The 16,243-nt window shown below is 35.5% G+C and overlaps 2 long non-coding RNA genes across 2 annotated transcripts in view; both read right to left on the reverse strand.

The window, feature by feature from the left end:
- Positions 1 to 16,243, reverse strand: part of LOC141377057 (uncharacterized) — a 101,686-nt gene that overhangs the window by 84,483 nt on the left and 960 nt on the right. The window lies entirely within an intron of this gene.
- Positions 271 to 16,151, reverse strand: LOC147841172 (uncharacterized). The gene is made up of 2 exons (XR_015506316.1): positions 16,011 to 16,151; positions 271 to 460 (listed from the first exon to the last, which is right to left on the reverse strand). It is a non-coding gene; the product is annotated as an uncharacterized LOC147841172 (long non-coding RNA).

Genomic DNA, 16,243 nt, shown 5'->3' on the forward strand with positions numbered 1-16,243 from the left:
TATATATATATATATATATAAACACTTCATATTTAATTGAAAGAGATACAAAAAATATAGGCTGCAGTATAGCTTTGAAAAAAGGAGAACACATACTCCAGGATTTGTGATTAGTACAGAATGCACTAATTGAATTAGTTTGATTCTGTAAACTACTGATGACATTTTTTTCAAAATTTAAGAAAACAGTTTGTCATTTAGAGCATTTTTGTTGGCTTAAAATATCAAAAATCCATATTCATTTTTAGACAATAGACAATATAAATAATGTAACAACAGAAGCATTTTAATATAATTATTTGGTGAAATACGCCAGCTTTTTTATCACAATAAATGAAAGCTTTTCTTCTGACCAGCTGACATTTTCTGAAGATGTAAATGATCAAAGTAGGCCTGCACAATATATCGTTTCAGCATCCATATCGCAATGTGTGCATTTGCAATTGTCTCATCACAGCATCTGTAAAGTGAAGTTAGGATTATTATAGTTGATCAGCAATGAAGAATGCACAGTGTTATTATATAATAGGGTCAGGACAAATTACCGATGCTGATTTATTTTGATAATTCCACCCACGATACATTATTGATGTAGCCAAGTACATCGATATTTATTTAAAGGTACAAAAGATCTGAACTAATTCATCAGCTTTGCACTGCTGCATTTATCACTTAGGCGACAATACATGAGATGGCTATTCTCATTGTGTCGGATCGAACACACATCAATGATGTAATTCTACAAAATGTGAGTGCTGTTAACAAAATACATCTTTTAAACTTTTGATGCTTTTTTTTACCCCCTTTCATTGACAAATATCATAATATATTGTGGATGGTTTTCTTGTAATACATCACTGATATTGTGATCTATCATATCGTATTGCTATACCGGAATATCTGACCACTTATTTCACTTTTATCTTTGCTCAATCTTATTTAAATTTACACTTGCAATTTCTTTGATTCACTCCTGATTACATGATTATTCCAATTAACCCAAGTTAATGATTTTATTCCAAATAGAGCTTTTCAAGTCATCTGTCGAATTTGTATTAATATTGCAATATATCACAGAGGTGACATGGTGGTGCAGTGGGTAGTGCTGGTGCCTCACAGCAAGAAGGTGGCTAGTTTGAGCCTCAGCTGGGCCAGTTGGCATTTTTGTGTGGAGTTTGCATGTTCCCCCCCCATGTTTGCATGGGTTTCCTCCGGGTGCTCCGGTTTCCCCCACAAGTCCAAAGGCATGCACTATAGGTGAATTGGATAAGCTAAATTGTCCGTATTGTATGTGTGTGAGTGAGAGTGTATGGTAGGGTTGTCACAAAACCATTAAATTGTCTTACAATATTATACCAGCTTAAGTATCACGATACAAAGTCATATTGCAATATTGTAATTGAGAACTCAAATTATAAAAGAAAATAGTCAGAAACACTATATTTTACATGTTATAATAGGTCTTGAATTTAATAAATAATTGTCTTTTTATTAAAAAAAAGTATTATTTTCACGTCACTTCACCTAAAGTTCATTCTTTTTGTTTATTTTGTAGATAACTGACCAACAAAAAAATACAATAAAATAAAGATACAAATTGTAGCTAATTAAATTTGTTACAAAAATAGCAACAACAACATAAATAATTAGGCTGTATGAAGTTGTCAAAAATTGTTTCAATGTTTCCTGTTGCTATTTATTGTTTTTTTATCTATAGTTTTTTTTTCAGTCTCAAGTAACAATCCGAAGCAAATCAAAATTTTACTTTGCAAGACGTTCTTTTTAAGAGATTGTCTTTTACTTTGAATTGGCTCTTCTACTAACATAAAATGGTCTATTGTTGCACAAACGTGTAAGTATTTTAGTGATTTTTCCACATCCAACATTATCTATTGTAGATAGACTGTTATTGACGATACTACCGTTTGCAAACTACAGTGGCACAGACAGTATTTTGGAGCCATAGTATCACAATACTACCAAAGTACCGGTAAACCATGCAACCCCTTGGGTATGGGTGTTTCTCAGTGATGGATTACGGCTGGAAAGACATCAAGGCATTTTTTCAGTATTGTACAGCCTTAGTTAAAAATGCTATTTTATTAGAAATTTGGAGGAAATGTTATCAGACCATTGTAAAATAAATATTTGACTGAAAATGCATGCGCAAGTAAACAGACTTTTCAAGTGGTTCTTGATTTAGTTACCATATATGTATTACATATACACAAGCATGCATTTCACTGTATAAAAATCCCAATAATGTAAAATAAAATGTGGATAAATTAAATTTTTGATATGAAGAAACTGCAAAAAAATAAGCATTTCTCAATCACAGGCAGCTGTATATAATAATGGTGATGATGATGATATGCCATGTCCTAAATATAAGGTTACATAACTTAAAAAAAAAAAGAAAAAAAAAAGTCGTTTGCTAAATCAAGTAGGCGACACGATGATGTTATCCACCGTTTTTAGCCCATCGAGTCTATTTAAATGTATGCAAATGAAAGAAGAGAATGACAGGCCGCCGTCGTCGCTGCTCATCTCCCTCAGCTAATGAGGGTTTTTAATGTTTGTCATATTTAGCATGTCATTACACTGTTCACAATAATCATCATCCACTTGAGACTAATTAAACACGTCGACGACTCAACCGTCAGTAAACAGCAGCAGGTGGACGGTTTCATTATTCATCTGTTTATTACCTCACAGAGCAAACAAAACCACGCACACACACACACACACACACATATCAACATTTCCTGGAAGCTCTCGTGCATATTAACGTTCATTTACATGTACTGTATAAAACGTAAATAACGGAGTGTATAATCACATGTCAGTGTAGTTGGCACTGTTTTGACTCGACTAGCATCAAATCAATGATGTGCAATAGAGCAGCAAGCGCACGTTGCATTAAAATGGCAGGTTTGCGTAAACGCAGCATTTATATCTGCCGCTCTCACTGTGTGGGCTTCCTCCACTGCAATTAAATGTTCACTCAGAGCAAAACAAGTTTATCCCACACAACACACATTATTTGCCAACACTGGTTAACAAAGTGCAAACCGCTTAAGCCGCTGACAAATATATGCTTAGACATCGTATCTGAAGGAGGACATTCGTTCAGTGCAAAACATCACATCAAAGTTGCACAGTAACTGTGAGTCAGCACTGAAAAATGGTCGGCCCGAGCAGAAATCAAACCATAATGAGGTCTGAACAAAACTATAAAATGGATTTCTTGTTAGCATTTTTGATCTTGTAAAACTTGCAAATTATGGACTTCTTCAAGAGTTTATAGCGTCTACAGGAGCAACTGAAATGGCATGTTTGTGACGGGCTAAAATGTTTAATGGATGGGATCAAGAAAAAACAAAAGGAAAAGGAGACAAAGGAATGAATCTGTGGCCAATTTCAACTGAATGATGGGTGGCTTTACTTGAACAAGTGACATTTTCAGAGCAGGCTTTTTTAAAAAAAAAAAAAAAGATATTTGTTATCAGAAAATTAATATGAAGCCGGTGGAAAGTGTTGACAGGAAAGACATTTTATTTCTCAACCTTCTGTCAACTGCAGTTTTGTTCAAAGAAACAAATTACCACAATACGAAAATCCTGACATCATTTACTCGCCCTTATGTCACTTTCAACCTGTATGGCCTTTTTGTTCAACTGTGAGACACAAAAAGACTAGCTGAACATCCAGGCTGTTTTACACATCTAAACTCTGCACTACATCATTAATGTTACCATTAAATGAGCTCATATTTCTCAAAATTCATAATAGCGTATAATTTTTTATTTGTCAATAATACATTGTAAAAATATTTATTTTTAATTAAATAATTTAAAATTAACAAATTAATTTTTTCTAATCATCTCAACTTAAATCAGTCAAACTTACTAAAAATATTACATTAAAAGTTTGTATAGTTAAAAAAAAAGTTAAAAATAAGTTAAAACCTGATTAACATTACGTTTAAGAAAAAAAAAAACATTTCTTGTCATGACTGTCATATATATTTTACAGTGTATTTATTTATGGCCTTTTCATCAGTCATTCGGTTAACAAAAAAAACAAACAAAAAAGTGTGTATTAAGAGTCCAAAAGCATTCCCTTCATGATGAAGGATATAAGAAAGATTTAATATACTAAAGTAAACAAGAAAGTGTGACATATTACCAAATATCAGCAAGTTATTAACAGCAATAATGATTCTAAAGCTGGAACAGAATGTTTGTAATGAGTTATTTCTATTAATGAGTCTGTTTTAGTAATACAGTTAACTCATTCAAAAGGAAAGTCACAAGCGTAAGTGTTAAATCAGCTGTTTTTAACAAATCGGTTGAATGAATGATTCAATGATTCACTCATTAAAGGATTAATTCACCCAAAAATGAAAGCTAAGTTGTTAACTCTTTAACTTTAAGGAAAAGAAAAAGTAAAATAGTGTTCCGAAAACCTCTTTAACCAATTTTTAAGTTTTGTTTTATTTTTTAATAATAACCTATGGACAAAAGGTCAACCAAACTGTTAAGATGAAAAATTACTCACCATTAAATTAAGATAATTTAAAGTAAATCTAGAGCTCTCTTATACTCCATACATGTTTGAAGAACAGAAAAACAACCAAAATCATTGTCAAAAAGTTGAACATTGAATTCACACAAAATGTTTTGATGGTATTTTTGGTTCCTTTTCTGCACAAAGGTCTCTGGGGATTGAAATGACATGAAGGTGAGTAATTAATAACACCACTTTAATTTTTGGATGAACTAACCCAGGGGTGTCTAAACTCGGTCCTGGAGGGCCGGTGTCCTGCAAATTTTAGCTCCAACCCCAATTAAATACACCTGAACCAGCTAATCAAGCTCTTTCTAGATGTACTGGAAACCTCCAGGCAGGTGTGTTAAATGAAGCTGGAACTAAACTGTGCAGGACAGTGGCCCTCCAGGACCGAGTTTGGACACCCCTGAACTAACCCTTCAAGACAAGAACTCACTTCAACCTACAGTAACTTGTGGTTTTATTTCATAATTATTAGTCTTTTACCTGTCTAAACCAGTCAAATCACTAACATAACAAAATATCTTTAACATCATTAACTCCTCGTTTGTCAAAATGCCACACCTCTGGTCATAAACAAGATCCACAAGTACCAATAATGTTTAATATTTTGCCCATCAATCCTGCAGCCAGTTTCAAATGGCATTTTACAGCTATTGAGATTTTCAACAAAACATAAAATTAATGCGAATGATTACTTTCTTGTTGGGCTACATGTTTGCTAGTTTCTAAAGTCACAGAAATGACTTTAAAATCTTTTCAGATCAGTCTTAAAACATTAGATGTCAGAAAAAACTTTACAGCCTTCTGAAAAAAAACAAATAAAAACCAAAACAAACTGATCAGTCACAAGCTGTGCACAAACCAAAATCATTTGGTCAAAATCTACCACATCCATGTCTCAACACCATTTTTCAGCTATGGCAGAGATTTTCAAAGAATAGAAAAAAACACACAAACATCAGATGAATTCAGATCAACTTGAAGGCAACCTTAATCAGATTTTTAACACTCTTTTGTATTATTTCTCCGGCTTAAACCCTCAAATCATAACTATTCACAAGCAAGTGATCAATTTTTTTTCTTTAGAGAGAGAGAGAGTTTTGAGTTTATTGCCATATCAGCTTCTCTATGTCATGGCAAAAATAAATAAATAAATAAAAAAATCAATTACATCACTTTTTAAAAATAAAAAGGTTGAAAACTATCAAAGGAAATCAACAACAAGCAATACATGAAATAAGATACAAACCTAAAATAGTTTAAGATTTACTCTTGATGAAATATCTACCATTTCTAAAGGACTCACACTTTTAAATATTGCCTTTAAACAGGGTGTCCGCGAGGTCTTAAAAAGTATTAAAAGTTGATAAATCCATTAAGAGAAATTTAAGGCCCTTAAAATGTATTAAAAAGTCTTAAATGCTATAGCATGCTAAGGTTTCCCTGAATTTAATCTTTGAATATTGGGATGTTGTGTAGTTTTTCGGAAATCGATAAAATCCTGCTAATTACATTATGCTGCTTTGTTTACTGCAGTAACCAGGGAAACAGTTATTCCTGCTGTTCTATAGGCACCACCTGCTGGATTAGCATTTTTATTCAGTATATAAATAATGTTTTAGTTTACAATAAGTATTTAGTAAATATACTGCAAGTTAAAATGTCGCTAGTGAGGTCTTAAAATGTATGCGCAGAGTCTTAAAAAAGGCCTTAAAAAGGTATTGAATTTCATCTTCTGGTTGCTGTATGTACCCTCTTAAAGTCTATCCAGATAAAAATGTTTGATAGCATAAAAAATGGCAATCTACAACTGTTTAATGAAGAAATAAAGTCAAATGGGTCTGAAATGATGCAGATTAGATTAAATAAATGACTTTTCAAACTATTCCTTCAACTGAGAAGCAAAGCAAAAGAGACGGGAAACGTGTGTTAGCACTGATCTGTGGTTTCCCAGCCTCTCTCTTTTCTACAACTCCATCTCTGGGCTTTCTCTAGTGCTTGGCATCTGCTGAAATAGCGTCGTAGCTGTTTGGAAAATGTGAGTCTGGAAATCATTCCCTCACTTTTCTCTCTGCCGGAATAACAGTGGATTGAGTGAACAGTAGCGTTAAAGTCAGACGCTCCTTCTTTGAAAGTCTCCTCGGAGTTTGACTGTCTTTTAATAATGTGCAGTGCTGTAAGTGCTGAGCGTGACCCTCCTCCCTGCCGCTCTCCTTTCAGGACCACACAGGCGTAGAACCACATCAGAGCAGAGCAGGCAGTGTGCAAACTCGCACACACAGAGTGTAAAGTGAGCAGCAACAGAACCCGTCTGGCTTTATGAGAGACAGACACACACCGGCCAGAAATAGCTCGACGCACAAACACCATTGTGGAACGTGCCACAGACGCCAGCCGCTGCCACACTCTGTCCAGACACACACACACACACACACACACACACACACACACACACATTCACTGCAGTGACATTAAGTGCTGTGGCACCCAGGGCTCAAAAATCAGTCGGGTCTTGTATGGAGTGCAGTTTCATTAGCAGATCATATAGTTGTAATATTTCTGGAATACATATAAAACTCAGAATCAGTCTTATTGCCAAGTGTACGTCACACACACAGCAAATTTGTTTTGGCTACAGAAGCTTCCAGTGTACATAAAGTGACAAGTGACAACACAAAGTAAATATGAAAGAAGGCGATAAACATTGTAATTAATAAATACAGATTGTATTTTTACTTTTACAAATGTCAGACCTATAACAGGAATTACACATAATTAATAATAGATCAATAAATTAATAATTTTATTGGGACCACTAATACTAAAAACACCAATTTACTATTTTTCAAAGTAAGTCTTCAAGCGTTTTTTAATTAATTTTTCCTTTTTTTTGTAGGTCAGTGTAACAGAAAAAAAGAAATATGTCTAATATTTATTCATATTTCTTTATTATTAAATGAAATAATTATTAAATTAATATTATGTTCAGGCTTTATTTATATGGATCGCAGTTCAGAACACACATGACCCGTGGATTAATAAAATTTTTTTTACTTCAATTCAAATCAATTCAGATTTATTTGTATAGCGCTTTTACAGTGTAGATTGTGTCAAAGCAGCTTCACATAAATGGTCATAGTAAATTGGAACGGAGTAGTTCAGTTTTTAGTGTTTAAGTTCAGTTAAGTTAAGTGGTAACATTTAATGCACAGTTAGGGGATATTTAACTGTTCATAAGGTAGATGGCCTGAGGAAAGAAACTTTTGTTGTGTCTGTCTGTTTTTGTGCTTGGTGCTCTGAAGCGCCGACCAGACGGTAACAGTTCGAACAGGTAGTGTGCTGGATGAGAGGTGTCTAGAGTGATTTTGCGAGCCCTTTTACTCACTCTGGACTAGGGTTGTAACAATATACCGGTATGACGGTTTACCACGATTTGAACGTGCACGATTATCATACCATGAACAATTGCATATCAACGGTTTTAACCCTTAAAGACCGAGACAGCCGCCCGCGGCTAAAAATAAGTATTGCTCTTAAATGTTTAATAACTTTTGATCCGCTGATCCGATTCATACAATTCAAAGATTGGCATAAAGAAGAGAGTCTAAGCTTCCCAGTGCTGTATCACATAACATTCGCGGACTTTCAGAGGCTCCGGAATCAGTGCGGTTACGTCATCAACATTTGACAACGCTGATTTGACAAAGAAACGCTCATCACTGTGTCTCCGGACAAACCAGACATGATACATTGATGCATTGTCCCTCCTCCATGCCCAGATTGGTTCAAACTCGCTATATCACAACCAATAAGCATAGGTTTCGCTTTTGTTTGTGGACCAAGCTTTTTGAACAACACGGAATGAGAGATAGGCATACATTTATGCGCGGCTAAATAAAACGCAAAAAAAAAAAAAGTTTTGCATGAAATAATTCTCATACTAAGTACTTTTGCATGCTCAGTAGCACAGAAACATGACAAAACAGTGACACAGCAAAGACGAACTGCTGCTCTTGCTGTTTTCAAAAGATGCAAATGAAGATGCAGCTGTTTGTCTGCATTGCAGACAACCATATCCAAATCCATATCGATAGACAACCATATCCATGCTGGCACATAAAACCTAAGGATGTTCCATATTGAATCTAGTTTCGTTATGTAACTATTTATAGTATAGTAAATATTTATATCTATTTTTACTGAGGATTTGCACCATGTTTATTTGGACTTTATTTGGACTTTGACACATTATTTATTATTTTCTTATTTTTATTTGTTCATTGTAAGTGGTGTTGTTTATAGTAACTAAAAAATATATTATTTGGAAAAAGTCAAATTTGCTTCACTGTTCTATTATTTTGTAACATTTGTAACATACCGTATACCGCGAAACCGTCAAACCGTGGTATTGTTTTAGACGATTATCATACCGTGAAAAATTCATACCGTTACAACCCTACTCTGGACAAATACAGTTCTTGAAGTGTAGGAAGAGTAATGCCAGTGATACGTTCAGCAGTTCGGACTTTTCGCTGTAGTCTAAGGAGGTCGGTTTTGGCAGCTGAGCCGAACCAGACAGTGATTGAGGTGCAGAGGATGGATTAGATGACAGCTGAGTAGAACTGCACGAGCAGCTCCTGTGGCAGGTTAAACTTCCTCAGCTGACGAAGGAAGTACAGTCTCTGCTAGGCTTTCTTCACAATAGAGTCTATGGCTGTTTCCCAATATGCGTTCTTCAGCGGTCTTGCTTCCTCGTGTTCTCGTGCAACGTCATCATCAGCTGCCTAAGTTCAGTTCCAATACTCAAGACTGCAAGTATGAAGGACGCGTGAAACTTCCCGGATGTGATCTTGATATCAAGGAAGCACTGATGCAGACTTGAGCACCGAACTCGCTTTGGAAGTCCCAGAAGTCTTTGCGACTGGAGGTGGGAAGCGCACCATTTTATTTAGATTTATTATTAAAGTTCAGAGATATCACTATTTACATCAGGAGTTTCCCTAAATGAAACGGTGAAAGTAAACATTAACATGAACATCTTAATAAAGGAATAAACACATTAAGGGTTGTTTGTTTGTTGAAATTCGTATTAAAATTTGTTTTATTTATATTGTGCAGAGTATATTTATAATGTTTTTATGCAAAGTATATATTTTGAAGAGGGGGGAAACAATAAATTGCAGTATGAGTGCTGTAATGTTTAAATATTTTCCATTTAAAATGCGTGAAGGTCACATGACCATCAGGAAGAACGCAGCATTCCATTTCTCAAAGGACGCATTCTCTGCCCTCGCGGTCTTCTGAGTTCGTTCTTCCGAGGACACCTGGCCAGACCGGTCTCCACAAGAACGCAAGTCCGTTCTCTGCATTCTTGGAATTGAGAAACAGCCACTGTCAGGGGTGGGCAAACTCGGTCCTGGAGGGCCGGTGTCCTGCAGTTTAGCTCCAACTCTAATCAAACACACCTGCTTATGGATTTCTAGTGATCTTAAAGACACTGATTAGCATGTTCAGGTGTGTTTGATCAGAGTTGGAGCTAAACTATGCAGGACACCGGCCCTCCAGGACCGATATTGCCCACCCCTAGTCTATGTGAATGTCCCACTACAGATTCTGAGAGATGGTGGTGCTCAGGAACCAGAATTACTCTACTGCAGCCACAGTGCTGTTCATGATGGTGAGTGGGGTTTCTCTTAAAGTCCACTATCATCTCCACTGTTTTGAGCGTGTTCAGCTCCAGGTTGTTGTATCTGCAGTTTAACGCCAGCCGCTCCACCTCCTGTCTGTATGCAGACTCGTCACCGTTCCGGATGAGGCCGATAACAGTAGTGTCGTCTGCAAACTTAATGAGTTTAATGGAGGGGCCTTTTGCGGTGCAGTCATTGGTGTACAGGGAAAAGAGCAGTGGGGAGAGAACACACCCCTGGGGAGCACCAGTGCTGATGGTGCGGCTGTCAGATGTGATTTTGCCCATTCTGACTAGCTTTTGTCTATCTGTCAGAAAGCTGGTGATCCATTTACAGACAGAGCTAGGAACAGAGAGCTGGGTCAGTTTGTACTCGAGCAGTGATAGGACGATGGTGTTAAAGGCAGAACTGAAGTCCACAAACAGAATCCTTGCGTAGTTCCCTGGTTATTCTGCATCATCCACAGACTGTATGAAGACCAAACTAAAACTGGAGTATTAGACTGCATACATTTGGTTTGGAATAATTTCACTTATTTTGTTTGAGTGAATGTTGCCAATTTCTTCATACTGATGTGCTCGACCAGTTTAAACATGACAAATACACTGTTTATTTTTCTTTTTTCTTTCCCTAACATTTTTTATTATTGTCATTAATTTATAGATTGCAAAAATCACAAAAAAGCACACACACAAAAACATTAATAGCTTGATAAGTGAGTTTTTAATGAGTTTTCACAAAAAATAATATATAATTTATTTATTATATTTTTTCCCTATAAATACAGATTGTATTTTTATTTTCACAAATGTCAGTCCTATAACTGGAATTACAAATAATTAATAATATATCAATAAATTAATAATTTTATTGGGACCACTAATACTAAAAACACCAATTTACTATTTTCAAAGTAAGTCTACAAGCGTTTTTTATTTAATTTTTCCTTTTTTTATAGGTCAGTGTAACATAAAAAAGAAATACGTCTGATATTTATTCATATTTCTTTATTATTAAATTAAATAATTATTAAAGTAATATTATGTTCAGGCTTTATTCGTATGGATCACAGCCCACAGTTCAGAACACACATGACCCGCGTATTAATACTTTTTTTTTTTTACTTCAATTTAAATCAATTCAGCTTTATTTGTATAGCGCTTTTACAATGTAAAGCTTCACATAAATGGTCATAGTAAATTGGAACAGAGTAGTTCAGTTTTTAGTGTTTAAGTTCAGTTCAGTTTAGCTCAGTTCAGTGTGCTTTAAAATCATTCTAAATCTAAACACTGAAGAGCAAATTCATTGATGGGTAGCTCTACCAATCCCAAACCATGCAAGCTAGATGCAACAAAGGAGAGGGGAAAAAAACTTCACCGATTGGCAAGTGAAGAAAAAAAACCTTGAGAGAAACCAGACTCAGTTGGGCACGACCATTTTAATTTCTCTGCTGGCCAAATTTAACAAAAGTTAAATCACTTGTAGATTACTTCTAAATTTGTCATGATCGCCTCTCGCGTCATTCAAATCAAATGTGTTAAAGCATTTAGGCTTTCCATGTAAAATACTATGATGACGGAAGAAGTTGTGGTAGGTTATTCAGGATGTGGTGGGTTTCTTAGGTTATTAAAGGGGTTTTTGGTCACTACTTGTTTAGCCTGCTTTAATGCATTCAGTGAAAGCTCCACGATTAATCATTAAAAGATCACGCAACATAAATTATAAATAATGGGGATTTGCATACGTTTAATAATCCTTCAAATCGCTGCATTCAAATCTGAAAACGCAAAAAAATCAAAAACGTGATGCAGTCTTTAATCTTTTGAGTTAGTTATGAAGTTACAAACATTCAAATAACACAGCAGTACTGTGATACAGTTTATATAAATCCACTGATGTTCATGGTAAAGATAAAAATCACTGTCATATGCATTTAACTTGACGTTTAAAGATTAAAGTTGTAGGCAGTAATTACATTATTTAACCAATAGGTGGTTGGTTCAGCCATCAAATATATGCCACTGAATAACTCTTCAAAAATGATACATCTATCAATGAAACATCTAGCTTTATGAGTAAAAAACTGAATAATTTATTGAAATTGAGACTAAAAATCAATATTGGTTGTATAAATTATAGTTTACAAATTTAGCGTTATCAGCAACAGTGAATTTTTCACAGTATTAAATATTTTACAATGTATTTTTATTCAGCTGATTATTTCTTTACTTTATTTTTAATACAATTACAGGTTCTAAGTTCAGTTTATTAAAACCAAAGGTTTCTTGCAGTACTGTTTTTGTAATAAATGGAATAATAAACTTAATGAGTAACATTTAGATTTGACAAGCTAAGCTTAAACCTAAACGTTTAACCCTGTATTATCATGCTTCTGCTGTAAATAATCCATCTATGATACAGTAAACAGAACTTTTTTTGTTTTGTGTGCATTTTGTAAGCATAGCATCTCCTAATTCACATCAAAGCATACTTTTTTACACGTTGTTCAAAATGAACGAATGACCAAGCACGTCTCCTGAAGAGGAAAACACGAACCAAGCTGTCTGCATTTTTTCAGTCCAAGTCACAGAAGCCTGGAAGAGCAGCAAAACGCAGCCTGAAAGCATCAAAGCAGGACAGTGTCGTCTCACAGTTTTGCGGTATAACTGAGAGCCGTTCGTACACAAATACACACGACAGAAACCCGAGAGCGCAGCACCTACTCATTAAAAGTGCTAGACTGTGAACTATCTATTTTTCAACACACCCAGCATTTCAGAAATAATAAAACATTTCGGGTGGGATGCAACCACGAATAGCTCCTGCACATTATTGCGCGTCTTTCTGTGTGTGTGTCTGCGAGCGAGATTGTCTGTCAGTTTAAATGTAATTTGGGCACTAGTACATCTCAAAAATAACCATGTACAAGACTGAAATTATAAGTGCCCAAAACCAACAATATATACTTAGGGCTGCCAAAAATGGTTTTTGAAAATTGCCTTGAAAAATAAAAAAACATCAAATGGTGCCCAAAAATAAGCCCAGGGGACATTAGAGGTACACAAATGTCAAAACAAACACATGAAGTCTTCAAAAATTACTGTGTTAGACTGCTGCTGAATGGCCAGACATCGAGCATTTAAGTTATACGCGCACTGTCCTGCTGAAAACCAGCTCTGCCATGATTGATGGCTCTAAGATTAGACACAAAGGGAAATGTTTTAGGCTGGTACTACTGAGGTTATATGTTTGGTTTGGTCAGTGACTGGTCAGCAGAGGGCAGTAGATCAGTCCTAAACATTCCCTTCCTACGTAAACTGCTTAAATGTCTTGCACATGCTGTTCCTTCATTAAACTCATTTTCAGATAATGTCCATCCCACGCAAACTGACCAGCCACAATCTCATTCCGCAGATGACAGCAGAATATAAAAATATGAATGATCTGCAAATTCTTGTTATGTCAAGCAGTGACAGTGACATCTAATTTAAAGCCATTTCATCTATTTAATTTCAATATTAGCTATTATGAACTCATATAAAATAGGTATATTTGTACTTTTCTTATTGAACTTGTTCAAAGTTTTCTATTAAAAAAAAAAAAAGAAAATTATTCATTAAATTTGAAAACAGTTTCCTGAACTTATGCTGCTGCCGGAAGGTATTATCTGATAATTATGCAAATAGAAATGTGTAATACCATGGACAATGAATAACAGAAAATTACACCATGCAGGTCCGTAACCAGGAGGGGTTCAGGTAGTTCAAAAGACCCCCCACTTACAAATGTCCAGAATTTGTCCCATACGTGTGCTACATACATTTGTCCTATTTTTACTGCTATTTCTTCATAATTGTAAAAATAACCAATCGTAAAAGGCTTTAACCTGTCAGACAGCACTCAATTTTGGGGAATTTACACCTACCTAAATTTAAATACCAACAGTTCCTGACTCCAGTAAGCTACAAACACAACCTATGTACCATCCACTTGTTAAGTGGTGACGTGTTTGTGACGTATGTTTACTGTTTCCGGGTCCAAGCCGCCATTCATTTGAGTGGAGAAATCATTCGTTCATGATCACGTTTTATTCCTATCACACATTAAAGTTAATTTTATATAAAATCATAGTGTACACAACAATCTCTGGGCTTGCTGCGTAACAAATACCAAAATTTTAACAATTCATAAAAAATTAATCACTTTCTGGCCATCGGATATTAGGCATGGACATATATATTGCGATCGTGATTTTCGAAAGCCTTAAATTGCTTTGTAAACGTTTATTATTACCATTTCATGAGTCTCCCCATTCAGTTGAATAGAGCGCTTGGACCCGGAAGCCGCTTCGCGTGACGTCACACTTAACAAGCGGATTGGAAAGAAGACACTTTGAGCTTTACTGTGGTAAAAAAAGAAGTTACATGTTAAAAAATATAAAATGTTATAAATTATGTGGTCTCATTTTTTCTGTAACACTATAAGCCATGACATAGACTTGCCTTTTACTACAAAGACGCCGTTTTCGCATGCAAGTACCATGGTAAAGCGATGTAAACATTGACATGTGGAAAAACAGCGTCTTAGTGCTTCCTCGTCAGGGCGCTGGCTATGAGGTTAAGACCAAGCAGAATCTTCTGTTGGCTTTCAGTTTAGCGTGACTTCTGCTAATCAGTTTTGACCATTCATTCATTTTCTTTTCAACTTAGTCCTTTTATTGATCTGGGTTGCCACAGTGGAATGAACCGCCAACTTATCCAGCAAATGTTTAACGCAGCGGATGCCCTTCCAGCTGCAAACCATCACTGGGAAACACCCATACACTCCTATTCACACACATACACTACGGGCAATTTTGCTTACCCAACTTGCATATTGTGCATGTCTTTGGACTGTGGGGGAAACTGGAGCACACGGAGGAGACCCACACAAGCAGGAGAGAACATGCAAACTCCACACAGAAATTCCAACTGACCCAGCCGAGGCTCAAAGCAGTGACCTTTTTGCTTGTGAGACGACAGCGCCACTCACTCCACCAACACGCCACCCAGTTTTGACCAATGAAATAATTTTTCATGACTCCAGCATTCAGCGGTGCAAAAAAAACCAAAAAACAAGAAAACTTATAATCTGCTTTAAGTGAAGTCATCTTTCACCTTAGGTTACTATATAACTATTTTACAAATAACTTTTATTCTAAATCTTGGAGCTTATACTTGAAAGGAAAAATTACCAATAAAAAGGAGTGAAGCACCAAAGACGGCCCGTATTAAATTAAACTTTAATAATAATTTGGCGATTGTTGTCATACATGAATTTTCAAAGTTACTTTTTTACAGGAGAGGCTAGAAAATGTTCAAGCTCTGCATTATTATTATTATGTTTTATTTTTTATTATTCAATGGCCAAATTCAGACTGAGGGAAGTTGAATGTGCAGGCCAGTTTGTTTGCCTAATAAATGACAATTAAAATGTCACTAAAATGCAGTGTTAAAACCTCATAATTAAACAGAAAAAGGTCAATGTTTTAAGAAAAAAACTCCCCTTTCACCCGGCTGGTACGAAATGATGGTACCAAATACCATGGTATTTTGACATGGACAATAGAAATATCATGGTTTATCTGGAAACGCATAGGCCCAATAGCATTTTTAGGCAACATATCACGTCTCACGAGAAACTTTCCAGCCATCGCGCTAAGTGAAAACCAAAGTTTATATAGCAACAAAGTTTATTTAAGCAACTCACCTAATTTTCAGATATGGATCGTTATTCATTGTCGTTCTGTCGACGAAATATTTCATAACAGGCTGAAACTGGAACAAGCGTCGTGTGTTTTTTTGCAATGAATGAACAACACAAACAAACAACTATACGCCACAACAAGTGTTGTTCAAATTAACAGGTGCATCAACCAATCAAGTAAAATTTGAGGCGGGATTAATCGTTTATGCAACCAATGGCGAATGGGTTGAGTTCGA

Source organism: Danio rerio, chromosome 13 (assembly GCF_052040795.2).
Source record: "Danio rerio strain M-AB ecotype USA chromosome 13, GRCz13ab, whole genome shotgun sequence".
In the NCBI taxonomy this organism is placed as follows: Eukaryota; Metazoa; Chordata; class Actinopteri; order Cypriniformes; family Danionidae; genus Danio; species Danio rerio.